This window comes from Ovis aries, chromosome 10 (assembly GCF_016772045.2).
Source record: "Ovis aries strain OAR_USU_Benz2616 breed Rambouillet chromosome 10, ARS-UI_Ramb_v3.0, whole genome shotgun sequence".
NCBI lineage: Eukaryota > Metazoa > Chordata > Mammalia > Artiodactyla > Bovidae > Ovis > Ovis aries.
The window spans coordinates 15,458,274-15,473,337 of NC_056063.1; the positions used below are offsets into that span (position 1 = coordinate 15,458,274).

Here is a 15,064-nt window from a genome sequence, read left to right on the forward strand (position 1 = left end):
GAGGGCTTAAGAAGACCTCCACGGAGTGGCTAAGGAAAGGAAGCTCTCCCTGTCTCTGCCCACACCAGGGGCCAGGGGCCAGGGGCCAGGTATCGTGTTGAAGGCAGCTGGGGGGACAACTCAGAGATGCTGAGAAGTCTTACCCAGGGCCTCCCCTGGCTCCTCAAGTCCTGGGCAGATCCAGAGGCCAAGCAGGTAAGGACAAGCTTCTGCTCTGGTCCTGTGCACAGCTGTGGAGACGAGGGCACGGTTCAGAGAAGGATTTAGCACAAGAGGAAGGGAACGAGGATGGTTAGAGTGCTGCAGGCTGGGAAAGGGATCTGGCAGACCCTGGTCACCTAGGTTGGGAAGTGGACACATCCAGCCAGAGGTAGACAGAGGGCTTGGCGCTCAGGGATCATGCATTTGGGGTCATCAGGGAGCAGGAAGGGGTTGACACTAGGAGGCTGGACAAATATGCATAGCAGAAGTGAGTAGAGCGAGAAGATAGGTAACACAAAACATCGCTTTGGGATGTCCTTTGGGACTTCCAGGGGTTAAGACTGCACTTTCACTGCAGGGAGCGTGGGTTCCATCCCTGGTTGGGAACTAAGATCCCACATGCTGCACAGTACTGCCAAAACATTAACAGAATAAAATAAAATGGCCACTGTTGAGAGGCTGTGTTTCCTGGGTCAGGTCACTTCTGAGTTCTTAGGAAGTACAATGGTGATGATCACCACACATAAACTTTGCAAAGTTACAATTTTAAAAAGCAGTCTTTAGGGCCTTCCCCTCTGCTGGTCCAGGGACTAAGATCCCAAGCTCCAATGCAGGCAGCCCACGTTTGATCCCTGGTCAGAGAACTAGGTCCCACATGCTGAAACTGACTATCTTATGTGTTGCAACTAAGACACTGGCACAGTTAAATAAATATGTTTTCTTTTAGAAGTAGTCAGCAGACCTCCTCAGTGTCTTCCACACTTTTATGGGTAGCTGTGCTGAAATAGCTTCCTCAGCTACTTCAGGCCAAATGGACACCTCCTCCATCCACAGGACATGTGCCTCCTCCCTTTTACCCAGAGAAAGTAGCACCTTCGGCAGCTCAGTTTTACTTGTACCTAAGCAAATAGCACATGGATGGCACTCGGGAACTATTTGATGAATGAATGAATCATTTAATCATCAGTCTTTGGAGTAAGTTGTAGACTCCCTTTAGAAAAATCATTTCTAAATCCAAAGCCCCTGTACCAGTGCATAACACACAGTAAGTGCTAAATAAATGTTTTCAAATGTAGTAAATGTTTCCATGCCATCGGCAGGCATGTTTGAATGCCTCCTAAATGGTTGCTCCCTGGCTGCCCTGGAAATCATTTACCCAATGCCTCCCACCCCACCGTCCCCATCCCTCACATAAAATTGGGGTGAATTTCTGAGCTGTTCTCTAGACAAGCAATACAGTTCAGTCAGTTCAGTCGCTCAGTCATGTCCAACTCTTTGCGACCCCATGAATCGCAGCACGCCAGGCCTCCCTGTCCATCACCAACTCCCGGAGTTCACTCAGACTCACGTCCATCGAGTCCGTGATGCCATCCAGCCATCTCATCCTCGGTCATCCCCTTCTCCTCTTGCCCCCAGTCTCTCCCAGCATCAGGGTCTTTTCCAATGAGTCAACTCTTCTCATGAGGTGGCCAAAGTATTGGAGTTTCAGCTTCAGCATCAGTCCTTCCAAAGAACAAAGACCGGTCTCCTTTAGAATAGACTGGTTGGATCTTCTTGCAGTCCAAGGGATTCACAAGAATCTTCTCCAGCACCACAGTTCAAAAGCGTCAATTCTTCGGTGCTCAGCTTTCTTCACAGTCCAACTCTCACATCCATACATGACCACTGGAAAAACCATAGTCTTGACCAGATGCACCTTTGTTGGCAAAGTAATGTCTCTGCTTTTGAATATGTTATCTAGGTTGGTCATAACTTTTCTTCCAAGGAGTAAGCGTCTTTTAATTTCATGGCTACAGTCACCATCTGCAGTGATTTTGGAGCCCCAAAAAATAAAGTCTGACACTCTTTCCTCTGTTTCCCCATCTATTTCCCATGAGGTGATGGGACCAGATGCCATGATCTTCGTTTTCTGAATGTTGAGCTTTAAGCCAACTTTTTCACTCTCCTCTTTCACTTTCATCAAGAGGTTTTTCAGTTCCTCTTCACTTTCTGCCATAAGGGTGGTGTCATCTGCATATCTGAGGTTATTGATATTTCTCCCGGCAATCTTGATTCCAGCTTGTGCTTCTTCCAGCCCAGCGTTTCTCATGATGTACTCTGCATAGAAGTTAAATAAGCAGGGTGACAATATACAGACTTGACGTATTCCTTTTCCTATTTGGAACTAGTCTGTTGTTCCATGTCCAGTTCATGCAGTTGCTTCCTGACCTGCATACAGATTTCTTAAGAGGCAGGTCAGGTGGTCTGGTATTTCCATCTCTTTCAGAATTTTCCACATGGTCAACAAAAGAGTCTGAAATGCAGTACTTGGATGCAATCTCAAAAACGACAGAATAATCTCAGTTCGTTTCCAAGGCAAACCAGTCAATACCACGGTGATCCAAGCCTATGCCCCAACCAGTAACACTGAAGAAGCTGAAGTTGAATGGTTCTATGAAGACCTACAAGATCTTTTAGAACTAACACCCAAAAAAAGATGTCCTTTTCATTATAGGGGACTGGAATGCAAAAGTAAGAAGTCAAGAAACACCTGGAGTAACAGGTAAATTTGGCCTTGGAATACGGAATGAAGCAGGGCAAAAGCTAATAGAGTTTTGCCAAGAAAATGCACTGGTCATAGCAAACACCCTCTTCCAACAACACAAGAGAAGACTCTACACATGGACATCACCAGATGGTCAACAGAGAAATCAGATTGATTATATTCTTTACAGCCAAAGATAGAAAGGGTCTTTACAGTCAGAAAAAAACAAAACCAGGAGCTGACTGTGGCTCAGATCATGAACTCCTTATTGCCAAATTCAAACTTAAATTGAAGAAAGTAGGGAAAACCACTAGACCATTCAGGTATGACCTAAATCAAATCCCTTATGATTATACAGTGGAAGTGAGAAATAGATTTAAGGGACTAGATCTGATAGACAGAGTGCCTGATGAACTATGGATGGAGGTTCGTGACATTGTACAGGAGACAGGGATCAAGACCATCCCCATGGAAAAGAAATGCAAAAAAGCAAAATGGCTGTCTGAGGAGGTCTTACAAATAGCTGTGAAAAGAAGAGAAGCGAAAAGCAAACGAGAAAAGGAAAGATATTCCCATTTGAATGCAGAGTTCCAAAGAATAGCAAGGAGAGATAAGAAAGCCTTCCTTAGCGATCAATGCAAAGAAATAAAGGAAAGCAACAGAATGGGAAAGACTAGAGATCTCTTCAAGAAAGTTAGAGATACCAAGGATACAGTTCATGCAAAGAGGGGCTCGATAAAGGACAGAAATGGTATGGGCCTAACAGAAGCAGAAGATATTAAGAAGAGGTGGCAAGAATACACAGAAGAACTGTACAAAAAAGATCTTCATGACCCAGATAATCATGATGGTGTGATCACTCATCTAGAGCCAGACATCCTGGAATGTGAAGTCAAGTGGGCCTTAGGAAGCATCACTATGAGCAAAGACAAGCAATACAGTCGCTTCTAAAAATATGTGTGCAAACCTTCTTTTCTTTGTTTCTTTCTCTCTCTTTTTTATTTATTTTATTTTATTTTATTTTATTTTGGCTAAAAATCAAGCCCAGCAAATGTCTAGCCTCCTCCATCAGCAGAAAAACACAGGACATAGTAAGGACATGGCTGAGAGGAGAAAAATGTCTACCTGTTTCAGTTAATTTGAAGAGTTGGTTTTATCAGAAACTTCGTCTATTTGTCAGATTACAAATGAGAGCTTCCAGACCCCACGGGCTGTCTTTGGTGATGCTAACCCTCCCGCATCAATGCCCTCAGGAGCAGGCTGGCAGGACAGCACCTTAACCACCGAATCGGCGCAATACACAAAATGACAACCATCAGGATGAGTGCCAGAAACACTGTCATTAACACTGTTGTGTCACCTTGCTTTTTAGTGTTGATCTGCGGTAAATTAAGCCCCTCTCCCTCTCCTCTGCAAGGCTTCAGCTGTCCTGATCCCCTTTCTCCCCCTCCCCCCGCACTCCCCCACCCCCGAGTCTTTAGTTCTCCCTTCTATTCCCACCCCATGACCCACTGACTCACCTCCCCCTGATTTCCTCTGGGACCCAACCAGAAGCCCCCACCTCTCCCTTTTAATTTAGGGGTGTGACGTCTCTAACAAGGTCGTGAACCTTCATTTCAGAGACTGAGAGCCACTACCCATCGAGGCAGAGGGCGGCCCAAAGCCTTTGGTCTCGGAATTTGATCCGAAGGAAGCATCACTGCTACCCGAGGGCTTCCATTCGGAAACCTGTTTGGCGCACAGAATTCTTAGCTGTGTTTTCTGGGTGCAGCGGGAACTGAAGTCTAAGTGGTCGCGTTTGAAGCCACTCTGCTGGTGGCCAAGCACAGGGCAAAGGCCAGCCTTTTGCTGCAAGTTATGCCGCTTCTGAAAAGCAGGCAGTTCCAAGGAGGAAGAAGCAAGTCCAAGTGTTAATATAAAAAAAAAAAAAAAAAACTGAAAGCAGTTATAAAACGACCTTTTGTGCTAGTTTCCTAGGGCTGCAGGGACTACTGTATGTTAGTTGTTCGGTCACATCCGACTCTTTGAGACCCCATGAACTCCTCTGTCCATGGGATTTCCCAGGCAAGAATACTGCAGTGGGTTGCCATTCCCTTCTCCGGGGGATCTACAGGTTGCCACACACTGGATGACTTTAAACAACAGAAATGTATTTTCTCACGGTTCTGGGAGCTAGAAGTGCAAAATCAAGGTACTCTCTCCAAAGATTTGGGGGAAGATGTTACCCTGCCTCCTCTGAGGTTCCGGCACCACCAGCCATCCTCCATGGCGCCTCACAGATGCCTCACTCCCATCTCTGCCTCCATCTCCACGTGGCCTTCTTCTCAGCATGTCCCTGGGCTTTCTCTCCTCTCCTTTAAGGACACCATTCACTGAGTTTAGGACCCACTTGTAATCCAGGATGCTCTCATCTTATTAACTATCTGCATCTGCAAAGACCATTTCCAAATCTGAGATTCCAAATGGACATGAACTTGGAGAGGACATTATTCAACCCAGCACACAAGTTGAAAGACATAGAAAGGTAGATTTTTTTAAAATTTTATTTCTTTATCTTTGGCTGTGCTGGGTCTTTGTTGCTGTGTGAGGGTTTTTCTCTAGCTGCCGCAAGCGGGGGCTCCTCTTTGTTGAGATGTGACGGCTTCTCATTGTGGTGGCTTCCCTTGCTGTGGAGCATGGGCTCTAGACCTCGGGCTCAGCAGTTGGAGGCACTGGATTTGATGCTCCACGGCATACGCGATCTTCCAGAACCAGGGATTAAACCCATGTCCCCTGCACTGGCAGACGATACTTAACCTCTGACCACCAGGAAGTCCAGAAGAAGGATTTTTGAAAAGAACATGTCTGGATTTCTTCATATTCTCTTTGCATATCTTTCAAAAACCATGTAGGGGAGAAAGAAAAATTACAGTATTTTAATTCAGGGAGTTTTTTAATCCCAAAGAGTTGCCACAATGCTAATTTAAACCTAGGGGCCTCAAAATAATATTTCACAACGATCCTCCTTAATGCTTATTTTTCAGCTCAATATACACAGCTCCTCTTTAGAAAAGAGCCCTTTCCAATTCTGTGCCTTGCCTCTCCCACCTCCCAAGTTCAGGGCCTGCTTGTCAGGGAAGAGAGGTGCACATGGTAAGAAGAGTAAACATGGCAGTGTCAAGTGTGGAGGAAAGATCCCTCAGGGCTTTCACAGCCTCATTTTAGAGTGAATTAAACTTACCTGTGGGACTTCCCTGGTGGTCTAGGGGCTAAAACTCCGCACTTTCATTGCAGGAGGGCATGGGTTCAATCCTTGGTTGGGGTACTTGCATGCCATGTGGCACGGCCAAAAAAAAAAAAATTGTTTGTATAAACATCATATGAGCTTTTCTTAAATTTTCAAATAAAATTCAAGAATTCTAATGAAGGTTGCCTTCCCACAACTTAAAATTTCTCCTTCCTATGTCTCCTTCCTATTAGAGTGGAAGGAGCAACGTCAATTACCAAGATACTTCAAGTCCAAAAATCTGATTTTTGAAAACCAAAACATAAAAACGACCTAAAGCAATTTTTTTTAAGCATTGGCAATCATCTGGAGACCATTTTGGTTGTCATGCCTAAAGGGGTTCTTCTGGCATCTAGAGACGAGAGATATTGCTACACATCCTTCAATGCACAGCAAAGCCCTTCACCACAAAAAAAAAAAAAAAAAAAAAAAAAGATCCATCAACAGTGCCAAGCTTAAGAAGCCTTGGTGCAGTACCAAGGAAATGTTTCTAAAACCACATTTTGATCATGCTTCACTCCTACTCAAATGGCTGCACATTATCTTTGAGAATTTAAGCTCCTTGACCTTTAAGACCTTCTAGAATTTTCCCCAGTTTCTCTTTCCAGCCTTTATCCCCTACTCCTAATAAGAACCCTTCTCATGTACTACCCTGAACCTGCACTTACACTAGTTCAAGCCCTTCACAGTTCACCCTGCTTTGAAAACATTTTCCGCTTCTCTCAGACTTAAATCCTATCTGTCCTTCCAGGACCAGCTAAAGCTCCTAGCCTTCCAGAAACCCTCTGGGCCCAGCCCCTTCCTCTCCATCTCAGCTACCTCCCTTTCCCCTCACTCACATCACTCCAGACACACTAGAGCCCTTGCTGGTCCATTCACACCCCAAGCTTTTTTCCCACCTCTTTGCCTGGCTCCTCGCACGAGTGGTTTCTTCACCAGAGAAGTCCCTCTAGTCTTTTTTCTTTCTTTTTTTTTTTTTTTTTTTTTAACATTAGGATGTGCACTTTGAGGCCAGAAATCTTGATTAGCTTTTCATCCCTTTCACAATGAGTCTGACTCATAATAGTAAGCATCTTTTGAGTGAATGGATGAACTCACAGGCTGGCATTTTGTTAGTGAACTCTCAAGGTACATCTCTCTCATTCTCAAGGGCAGAGCTGCCGAACCCCCACAGTCCAGCATGACACTTTGGGCAAGGTTTTAGTAATTGTACACTGGGCGAATACGTGCCTGCCACACATTTCCTGTAACACTTACATTCCGGTATTTCTAGATCCAGACTCCACAGTGGACCTGCTTTAGAGTTAATTCTAAGTGGTTGAAGGCGGAGGCAAGAAGCAGTATCCTGACTGATGAGCTAAATTAGCTGGTAGCCACTACATTCTCATGAAGATTTCAGAATTGCTCCAATTCTGTTTTATGGCATTAACATGCCTTGTTTATTATAAGTGGGCTTAATATGTTTTCTAGGAATAAATTTTCATTGCTTTGTTCATCAAAATCCATGCAGTTCCTTGCTCTGCAAAGACCTGGCAGAGAATCTCTCAATTTCCATTTGATTTTCCTCCCCTGGGGCAGTTGCAAAGGAAAGCCAATATTGTACTTACAAGGCATTTGACTGTATTTCCTCCAGTCACCCATGGCAGATATGCTGTCTCCTGATATCCTTTTCTTTGTGGTTGTAGAATGTTCACTTGGGATGTGGCCACCTGGTTAAAAACCACATCTCCCAGACTCCTTTGCACTGAGGTATGGCCATGAGACAAAGTTCTGGCCAATGGATGTGAATGGAAGGTATGTACGAGCTTGTAATGTGAGTGTCTTTCCCCTTCTTTCTTTTTTCTGGTCTAAATACGGATGAGGCAGTGACCATCATGCAGATGAGGGCAGTATTCCAAAGATGGCAGAAAAAAAAACTGGAAGGCAATTGGGGCAATGACTCCATCACTGCCTTGCAAGCCATTAGTGCTTTAGGCTCATGTGAGAGTTTCCATGTGACAGAACACTTCTTATCTTATTTAACTGACTGTTATTTGAGGTCTGGCTCCCAAAGATGACCTGACAGTCTCACCCTTTCCTACCTTCTCCACTAAAAATATCAGCAGTACCATCCTCATTTTGCCAAAGATAAAGAGGGGGTATGCCTACATCATTCAATAAAATCAGCAGAAATGCTCGATTTGAGCCAGTGCCTCCTGAGACTTGCTTTTTTCTGCCTCCTCTGCTACCCAAGCTTCTCCTCCTCCCTGTTCTTGGCCTTTTCTTAGCTCCTTCCAACCTCGATCTTGCTCACGGGGATTCATCAGGAGGTCCAAGATGATCTGAGTAGAGGATGTTTTGAGAAACCCTGAGAAGGCTTACTTTCAGTCAGCAGTGCTCTTTATGTTCCAAGAGGGAACCCACCCCATTCCTTTTTCTCAGCTTCCCTGGAGGTTTCATTTACTGCACCCAGACAGAGCACCATTCCTTCAGACTTAAGGATGCTTCCAGAACTTGTGATCTGAGCCTGTCGCCGTGGTTTGCTTTCAGCTTATCAGAGACCCCTGAAGCATGAATACTCTTTGCCAATATCAAAGCGCGTTCAGTGGTCTCCACTGACCTTCTCCCTTTCCCCATTTGTTGAAAATAGATGATTGTAGTGTCCTGAAGGGCTCCCAACGGAAGCAGCCAAGAAAGAATGTGGGTGAGTCAGCTCGTTCAGACAACACGTGTGTGGAGCACCTGCTCAGGCAGCATCCTAGACACTGAGAATGCATCAGAGAGCAAGACAAACAAGTTCCCTACCTCCCAGAGCTCCCATTTTAGTCAGGGAGACAGATGAGGAAGGGAAACAGGAGCAACCAGGAAGGAGAGAGAGGGAGGAAAGGGGAGCTAGGACAGGGAGAGCAGAGGGTAGATTCATACTGGGATGAAAGTATGATGAAGAAAATACAACGGGGGGTGGGTCAGGCTGGCCCCTCCCCAAGGAGATTGATGGAGCTGAGGCTCGAATAATAGCAAGCCAGCCATGGGGATAAGGACCTGGGGAAGTATTCTGGAAGAAGGGACAGCAGATGCCCATGCCTTGGGTGGGAACACGCTGGGTGTTTAGAGGGGCACACAGAAGACCCTTGCTGGCTTCAGTGACATGAATAAGGAGGAGGACATGAGATGGGGTTAGCTCAGACTCCTTTTAGCCCTTAAAAGTCCACACATAGAGTTGGAAAGGTGGGCCTGGAGTCAGGAAAAGAGGAAATGGGAGGTCCACCCTTAATCAATGTCCTTCCCAAGGAGAGAGGAGCTTAAGAAATGTCTGAAAATCTATTTCAGTTGAATCCAGTCCCTCACAGTCTCAAAATCCTTTAGAGAGGTCTCTGCCTGTGTTTACACTTTGACGTGTAGTAACTATGGTGATGATGAGATGGGTTGACAATTGAAAGCTTCATTAAACTTTGGTATTAAATGTATCCACTTCAAACTTCTCCAAAATATGTATCTTCCAGCACAAGCAGAAATTTAAACTTCCATGCATATAAAACAGCAAAGATACATATTCTAGTGAGTTACATACGCCTCAAAAGACTATTTTACATTTTTATGACACATTGTGGATCAGACGGCCCCTCAAGACCTCAATCTTGAGCAACCCAAAATAGATGCTTCCTGATCAGGTCTCTGGGCTGAGAGAGATTGGCTCACAGGATTTGCTTTATGCCTTTGAACCTCAGTTTTATCTTTGACATGAATGTAAATACCTCGAGATTAATGTCAGCTACATTGGTAAGTAGACTCTAGAACCTGCCTGTTCTCATTTTTGTAAATCATGATGACTTCTGCCTCTCTCTGTGGCATACCTCCCATAATTTCCCAGGAATGACTGCTCACAGGTCTGTGATCAGTTACTCATTCAATGCCTGAACAGTCAATGGCCATAATATAATGGACAGGATGACCGTGTCCCCTGCCTTTGAGAAGCTAAGTCTAGCGGGGAACACAAATACTGAACAGGTAATTTCTGGAGTGAGTGTCATGCAGAAGAAATTCAGGTCTCTTTGGGAAACAGCCATCTACAATGTCTGGGATCCCCAGAGGTTCAGTGGCAAAGAATCTGCCTGCAGCGTGGAAGACCAGGGTCTGATCCCTGGGTCAGGAAGATCGCCTGGAGAAGGAAATGGCAACCCACTCCAGTATTCTTGCCTGGGAAATCCCAAGGACAGAGGGGCCTGGTGGGCTACAGTCCAGAGGGTTGCAGAGTCAGACACGACGGAACACACACAGCACACACACATCTACAGCGTTCAGACTTGAGGCTTGGAGAACCCACCCTCCGGAAGGTCTCATCCGCCCTGAGACCTTTTCTCCAGCCTTTCAAGATGGTTTTGCTTTATGGTGCATTGAAGAACCTGCTAGTCTTGCTTTCTGTCACCTGCCTGTGGTACACTGGCTCCCTAAGTATGGCCCTGCCCCATCTTTCTCTAAATATGCTTTTGAGCATTGTCACAGAAAGAGATGTGGAGTCATGGAAAGACCCAGCATTTGGCCTGAAATGATCTGGGCTCAAATCCCAGCTTTGCCTCTGAGACATCCCCCACATGCTCTGAGGATAATAACTCTTACCCATCCCATCCCCCAAGGATTATTGTGAGGATCCATGTGATCATTTACATGAAAATGCTTTGCAAACTATGGAGCATTATTCTCATGTCAGCTGCTATTTCACAAGTCTTAGCATATTCTGGACTTCAGCTTTTCCTGACACTAATATACAGATTCCTGCTATTCTTTTGTGACACCCTTCATTACGTCCCCCTCCTTCCATCTTTTGTTTGTGTTCATCTGAAATCAGAGCTCTAACAGCCTCCTCTCACCAGCACGTCGGTTCTTTTAGCTGCCTCTTCCTTTTCTTCCACGTGATGTTTTCAGTACCTGTACAGATAGCATGTCACATAAAACTTCATAACCTTCCCGGGTCCTTTTGGAATCTTCCTCAAATCCAAATCACGAGCATCTCTCTATCCTGTTCATGAACTCGGAACATCAGGAAACTCCTTTTAGTCCAGATCAAAATGATCTTTCTCAGCTTGGTGTCAAGTCAGGACCAGGGCAGCCCAGCTTTTTCAAGAAATCGCTCCTCGCTGGTGGTGTCCCTGGAGGAACTTTATAGAAGCCATAAGGGTCAAAGTCTTCCCCAATGGCTCAGTGGTAAAGAATCTGTCTGCAGTGAGGATGATGCAGGTTCGATCCCTGGGTTGGGAAGATCGCCTGGAGAAGGAAATGACAACCCGCCCCAGTATTCTTGCCTGGAAAATCCCAAGGACAGAGGAGCCTGATGGGCTACAGTCCGTAGGGCTGCAAAAAGTTAGACAGGACTCAGCATACATGCACACGTGCATGCAGGGGTCAAAAGTCCTCTGACGGTCTATGAAGCGGTTCAGAGAACCTAGCAGCTGCTTATCCAGGGACTCCTCCTATCAGCCCAGAGCTTTCTTAGGGCTCCCAGACCCACCCCATAACTGACCTCATCAAGCCAAAAAGCTGAATCTCTGTTCACTGGCCCACCAGGTACCCCACCACCACCTCCCAGGCAGTTGGCGGCAGGATGGGAGCAAGCTGGCCTGGGAGTAAACCATTTCTCCCAGGAGCTACCAGAGGCAATTTCAAGCCTAAGCTCCCCTTCCTCGTCCAGACAAGCTACCACCAATGCTGGTGGCAGCCTGCCAGCAGCTGCACTGCCCTCTCTGTTCCTAATCATCACCAAGGCCTTTCCAATCCAGGCGCTTGGAGTCAGAGCAAGAAGGTCCTAACCTTCACTCGAGAAGTCCCAAAGGTTGCCGGGTGACTGGCACAAGCAAGGTTTGGGGAGAACGCCTAAGGCAGGCAACCAAGGAGACTGGATATGATGAAGTACCAACATGGGAAAACCCAAGTACACGGAAAGGAAATGAACGTCACTTTTTGCCCCAATTCAGTGAAAAAAAAAAAAAGGGTTGCTGGGTAATTGCAACTCAGACGCAACTTCGTTATTGGAAGTGTCTTGCTCCCCAAGACAACAAACAGGGCAGCAAGTGGGATGGATGATAAGACCCTGAGTTGTTACCATGAGGAGTTGGGGGCAGCTGAGTGCTGCTGGCAAGGATGCTGCTATGGAAACAGCTCTTGCCCAGCTGTGGGCACCTCCGCCGAGGTCCTCAGCCCAAAGTCCACAGCTTGCTTCCCTGGCCGAAGCAGTGAGGTCCCTAGAGACACAAAGAAACATACACAAAGGGTGGCCCATTAAAAAGGATGAGGCTCTTGAGCAAAGAACCAAGGCATGGCGGGACTGTGGCTGCTCCCCAGCTCCCTGACCTCCGTTTCACCAGGCGACAGTAGCTTTCTCCCGAGTAACTCATGAGGAATCCCAGGAGAACGTTGCCTGTGTTTTCAAACAAAGACTCCAGAGCTCTTTGGTTACTGAGCAGGACACAGTCTTTCTTCTTCTCCTCCTTTTTTTTTTTTAAGCCTTTTCAATCTACCCATGTTCCATAGTCATTCCCCAGTGTCACTGAACCTCCCGTATCAGACAGAAATAACTACTGTTTGCCTGAAACACAGGTTCATTTATTGCTGGAATATGGCACATCGTAAAAACAGCAAATCTAGAGGCATTCTGAAATATAAGCACTAGCATTAAAAAAAAAAAAAAGTAGCTTTATACTGTTCAAAACACTTACTGGGAAATACCATCATTTTCACTTGTTGCAGTTAGAGACATTAAGTGGGCTTCATCTTCATAATTCGGAGTAGTTTTTTTAAATGTGTGTCCCTATGGGTTCCGGAAAGCCTGCTGGTTTTCTTGTTTTGGTCATATGGTTTAAGGGTATGTTAAAGCTGTTCAAGAAAGTTTTCCTTTTACCTTTTTTGGGGGGTTTTATGGAAATATTGACCCACGAGGATTTAAATCCTCCTTGGTTATAGGCCTCCAGAGACAAAGCCATATCCATGGCAACCACAGGCGGCCCAGCAGAAGAGAGAACATGCCAGACCCAGAGCTTAAAGGCTCTGTTTACCGATGACAGAGATCTTGAAAGCATTACTGTACTTTCCGACTCCCGGCTGAGGGCAGGACTCCAGGCAGTCCTCACCCTTCAGACCAAGCGATCTATGATTGGAGCCACAGAAAGGGGAGAAGCTCTTTTCCCAGCCCCTGGACACTTCTCCAAAGGCCCGGGTTGGTCCTGCAGGAAAAGAAATCCTGAGCCAATAGGAGAAGGAGGCGGGGACAGGGCACGGTCCTGGGGTGGGATGGGACGTGGCACCCATCAGGACTTCCGGGCTCTGGGTGGGTGGGGACCTGCTTAGCTGCGGGCCCCCTGAAGCAGGTCTCCTACCGAGACCACCTCACTCTTGGGAGGCAGACACACGCATCAGAGCAGGTCCTACAAGAGCTCAGGTCCCCAGGTCACAGCCAAGCGTTTTGTGAGTTACCCTTTAATGCCCCCATCTTGCACCAGCAGGCCTAATTCCATCAGCCTTTTCTAGGTGCCAATACAATTCGGGTAGTGACTTCCCAGGTGGCTCCAGTGGTAAAGAATTTACCTGCCAATACAGACGATGCCAGAGAGGTGGGTTCCATCCCTGGGTGGGGAAGATCTGCTGGAGAAGGAAATGGCAGCCCACTCTAGTATTCTTGCCTGGGAAATCCCATGGACAGAGGAACCTGGTGGGCTACAGTCTATGGAGTCGTGAAGATCTAACATGACTCAGCATGTGTGCAAGTGACAAATCAGACAAACACTCAAACCCAAGTCAAGAGTGTGCTCACCGAGCACCTCCTTGCTTTTTATTACCCGGGCACTAAACTGGAGCTCACATAGCTCTCCCTGCAGCTGAACCAATAAAGTCTCGGCCTTGCTGAGTGCCCTCGGTCAGCCAGCGGTGCCTCCTCTCCAGAAAGAGAGTTCACCAAAGTGGAAAGAATTCAACCCCCAAATGCATGAATTTTAACCCAGAACACAATGGAGCCCTCCCTAGGAAGTTTTCAGATGCCTGAATCTAGGGAAGGGGAGGAGACTGTAGAAAGAGGCTGGGTGGAGGGGGGGGAGCATAGCAGGGACCAGCGATCTGACTCTGTCGCTGTAGTGGAAACAAGGACAGACTTTATTTTCTTGGGCTCCAAAGTCACTGTGGATTGTGACTGCAACTGTGAAATTTAAAAACTCTTGCTTCTTGGAAGAAAAGCTATGACAAACCTAGACAGCATATTAAAAAGCAGAGACATCACTTTGCTGACAAACGTCGTATAGTCAAAGCTATGGTTTTCCAGTAGGCATGTAGGGATATGAGAGTTGGACCATAAAGAAGACTGAGCACCGAAGAATTGATGCTTTTGAACTGTGGTTTTGGAGAAGACTCTTGAGAGTCCCTGGGACAGCAAGGAGATCAAACCAGTCAATCCTAAGGAAAATCAATCCTGAATATTCTTTGGAAGGACTGATACTGAAGCTGAAGTTCCAATACTTTGGCCACCTAATGGGAAGAACCAACTCGTTGGAAAAGACTCTGATGCTGGGAAAGATTGAGAGCAAGAGGAGAGGGGGGTGACAGTGGATGAGATGGTTGGATGGCATCACCGACTCAAAGGACATGAGTTTGAGCAAACTCCAGGAGATAATGAAGGACAGGGAAACCTGGCATGCTGCAGTTCACAGGGTCACAAAGAGTTGGACATGACTTAGTGACTGAATAACAACTCCCCCCTGGGTCTCCCAGTAAAGGAGAAAGGCCATCCCCAAGGATTAAATTGCAAGAAACTTCTGAGGAAAGACAGGACCAGTCAGGCACTTCTGTAGCAGCTTGGGGGTTTTATCTATTTTCTATGCCTGGCTTCTACATACATATACATTTAAATGTTTTTAAAGTTCCAGACATGGGCACCCCCTGGCAGCCCAGTGGTTAGGACTCCACGCTCCCACTGCAGGGGCCACAGGTTCCATCCTGGTTGGGTAACTAAGATCCTGCATGCAGCGCAGCAAAAAAAAAAAAAAAAAAAGGAAGTTCCAGACATTAAAACAGTTTGAAAATTACCACTCTAGAGACAGAAAAAAGGGATGGAGAGC

The 15,064-nt window shown here is 46.3% G+C and overlaps 1 long non-coding RNA gene across 1 annotated transcript; it reads right to left on the reverse strand.

Moving 5' to 3' along the window:
* Window positions 1-5,250: 5,250 nt before the first annotated feature.
* Window positions 5,251-7,668, reverse strand: LOC114116685 (uncharacterized). The gene is made up of 3 exons (XR_003590534.2): window positions 7,598-7,668; window positions 5,946-6,029; window positions 5,251-5,598 (listed from the first exon to the last, which is right to left on the reverse strand). It is a non-coding gene; the product is annotated as an uncharacterized LOC114116685 (long non-coding RNA).
* Window positions 7,669-15,064: the final 7,396 nt, after the last annotated feature.